Genomic DNA, 4,088 nt, shown 5'->3' with positions numbered 1-4,088 from the left:
TATTTGCATTGCATTGCATTTTTCCTTTTTTACAAATATGTCGCGATGGACGTCTAACCTCAAATTGATAGTATATACTTAACGACGTATTGTATTTTTTATTTATAACTTCGAAATAATGAAATGAATTGAAATTTTAATTAAAAATAGAAAATACGTGTAGCTTGGAAACTACTAGTTAAAACACGTGCAAAACTTTGTTAGAATTTTAATTTTTATAGTGAAATTTAAATATTGAACAAATATATATTTCATTTAGTTTGAATCAAAAGTCTTTGACACTAATTTAATAATACAAAAATAGATGCTAAATTATATATATTTTTTAGGTTAATTTACCATGAAAATAAAATAAAAGTTGGCTATGGTTGAGAGTATTTATATTATATTTGACTTTGAATTTTAAAATAATGAAAGCGATAAAAATTTTAAAAAAGAAAATGATGAACATATGATGTAAAATAAAAATGATAAATTAAAATTTATAAAGAAGTAGTATAAAAAAAAATTATCTGCCTGAGTCAATTTTTTGTTGTGGTTCCTTTGAATTGAATGATTTTTGTAGGAAAATAGATAAGAATGGTTGAATGTTGAATTATAAAATTTTAAAATTAAAAAAACACTTGAGAAACATTAACTTTTTTAATTATTAAGTTTGTATTGGTGTCTATTATCGACACTAATAGATGTCTAATTGTGTCTAAAAGAAGTGTATCAATGTTTATCAATATCTATTACTACATTTTGCTATATTTGAAATTATTTTTAGCAGTTTTTCCATTTAAAACAATTATTTTGTATGTCTGCAAAATTAAAAAATAAAACAAAAAGGAAGATTTAACTACAGAATATTGTTTCGGTTGGAAAAAAGTGAATATTCAATCTACCTCCATGGTTGTGCATGAAGGGAAAATTTTTTATGTTGGCTGCACTAATATCTGGTCCTAAACAACCGGAAAATGACATAGATGTTTATTTAGCTCCGTTAGTAGATGATTTGAAAAAAAAATTGGAAAGATGGGGTAGAATGTTACGATGCATATGAAGAACAACGTTTCATGCTTAAAGCTATTTTAGGACCATTAATGATACAACATCCACATACATTAGAAATGATTGTGAGGGTAGATGGGTTAATAAATAATGTATTAAACATGGTATGTCATTTACTATGATTATATGTATTTAAATATTAAGATTATATGTTTTTTGTGTTGAGATAGATATAATATATATAATATATATATATATTATATATATATATATATATATATATATATTATATATATATATATATATATATATATATAATATATATATATATTTTGTTGCAGATTGACATGGAAAATTCAGTAAGTAGCAGCGAGGATGATAGAAATATGATCTCACAAAAACATAGCAGAATAAGTATTCCACGTGGCCCAACTACAATGTTTGAGTTGGCACAAATAAGAACATCTGGGCAATGGTTGGCCATTGATTATAATGAACATGGAAAACCGATTGGATTTGGAGCAAAGAAGATACAAAGTTATATAAGAGTTTGTGTTTGACAACAAATAAGTGTAACGTATAATTCTTGGAAAAAAATTTCAAACATTTAAAAGATAATTTTTTTGATTGTGTAGCAGTATGTTTTCTAAAATTTTAATTCATGTGCATAGTAGTTTATTAGTTTATTGTTTAACTACTTTTTTCATTCTGTAGATGTCGTTCGATGTGGACTCTAAGTCCAAACATGGTATACTCATGTTGCATCTATAAAGTTTCGGACTTTCAAGACCACATTGACTCAAAAGTTCATACTTCCATTTATGGATGAACCCTCGGTCTTGCAATTTCCTCCCCAACAATATTCTCATATAGAGCAAGATCAGTGGACATCGTTCGTTAATGAACAATTGAGTGAAGAATGGGATGTAAGTCATTCTAAATAAATTAAATGCCAATATTATCATTGTTTTGATAGGTAACTTCAACAAGATTTTGTTGAACAGGAAATCAGTCGTCTTCAAAAAGAAAGACGTGCGAAATATGTATTTAATCATCACATTTCTCGAAAGGGTTATCCGAATCTTGCCCAAGAATTAGTAATTTTTTTACTTAAATTAAATCTTTTATTCTAATATGTTTATGCTAATTAAATATGTATGTTCATGTAGAATCTATCGAGTGATCCTTCTTATATTGGGCGACTTTATGGAAAGAAGCATGAAAAAGGAACTACCTCAATCACGTATGAGAATCCCTCCATCCCCCCCCCCCCCTCCCCCCCTTTTATTCTAGGTGAACCCACACAACGATAATAGAATAACCCATATAAACAAAATGATAACAACCCCCAAAAAGCTAACAGATATTTGGCTTGGTAGAATTGATCGATGATCAAGAAGAAATGAGAACTTGTTCCTACTTTCAAGATTTCGAACTCTCCACAATCTAAATTTGATCAAACTAGATTGAAAGTTCTAATACATGCATTCTAAACATAAGAATACAAAGAAAAAGCATAAAGCTTGAGAGAATAAACTCTAATGAAATTTTATTCAAATTCAAAGTGTTGTTCCAAATGACAAAATTACATAGGTATTTATACTAATTGAAAATACAACTTGAAAGGATACAACTTTTCACCTAATTGACTAGGTTCAACAAAAACTCTTTAACTACATACATGAACCTTAATAAATGTAAATACATTGAAATAAATTAATACATCAAGCATTAAACGTGAGGATGAATCTGAATTTCCATATTCATTAGGACTTTTGGGTGCCCAAGTGACTCTTAGAGCTTGAAGGGTTACAACTCTTCATGATGGGCTGGAAATTTAGCTTGGAAGCAAGCATTTAATCCTTTTAAAAGTCTTTTAGCTCTTGCTCATCATTTGTTTTTTTGGGACATAATGATTGCATCATGATTAGATTGACTTGAAAAGCTCTCCAATGAATTATCAGCATGAGCTTTGATTGAGCTGGATTGAGCTTGTTGAGCTTCATTTTTCTCTTGTAAGCTTCATTTTTCTCTTGTAAAACTTCATGTTCTCCTATGATGGTCAACTCTTTATTAAAGCAAGAAAAAGAAAAAATGATGAATACTTTGATGAAGCTACTCGAGAATGTGCCAATAGAATTGTAAGTTTATATTGTGCAAGGTTTAAGATGGCATATATATAATGTCTGAAACTTGTGATGATATAGATATTGTGTGAAAATTGTAATATGTTTTACAGGATAAATTGGTTGAAGTCTATGAAGGTGAAGATGTTTTGACCAAAGCATTGGGTACAGAGGAACATTGGAGACGTGTTAAAGGAATGGGTGATTTTATTTCCCCTTCCCAATATTTCAAATTAGTAAAACCAAAGTCCTCAATGAGCAAAGAAATTGAAGGAGGCTCTAATGAAAATAATGTTCGACAAAAGAGAAAGAACTCACAGCAGACAATCTCATCAGTCCAAATCATCTGTTGGAAGTGTTGCACTAAGTGCATTTGAAGAAGAAGATATTGAGAAGATGCCCAAAGAAGATTTGGAGGTAATTTATTTGTTATGACTTTTAAATTTTAATCATATTGTGCTTAACCATGCATGACATTAGCTCTTTTAAATTTGTTAAGGGGACACCATGCCACTTGGCTATAGGAACTATAGATAATATTGTTGTAGTAGCCACAACATTTGATGTGAAGAATCTCATATCTAAGAGTTCTATGAGCGTGCTTGGATCGCTCCGATCTCACCGTGACCGAAATACACATTATATATTCAAAACATACAGTTATGCAAACAAACACTAATTATTGGCATGCTATGAACAAAATAATAAAGAAAAGAGTGCCATACAGTTGAAGAGGTTCTTTAGACTTTAGCACTCTAAGCAGCAGAAAACCTCTACGCGATCTACCAACACCCAGCAACAGCAGCACGAGCAACCACGAACACGAACGCCATGGGGACGATACCACCACTAAAGAGCCTTGGGTATTCTCGGAGTGAAAACCCAAAGGGTGGTCTTTGGTGAATTTGGTAGAGGAAGGAGGAAACACGAATCGTGTAGGCGATAAGCAAGTGGGAGGGAAAAAGATGT

Source organism: Benincasa hispida, chromosome 5 (genome assembly GCF_009727055.1).
Source record: "Benincasa hispida cultivar B227 chromosome 5, ASM972705v1, whole genome shotgun sequence".
Lineage (NCBI taxonomy): Eukaryota > Viridiplantae > Streptophyta > Magnoliopsida > Cucurbitales > Cucurbitaceae > Benincasa > Benincasa hispida.
Note: the sequence above shows the minus strand (reverse complement) of the source record.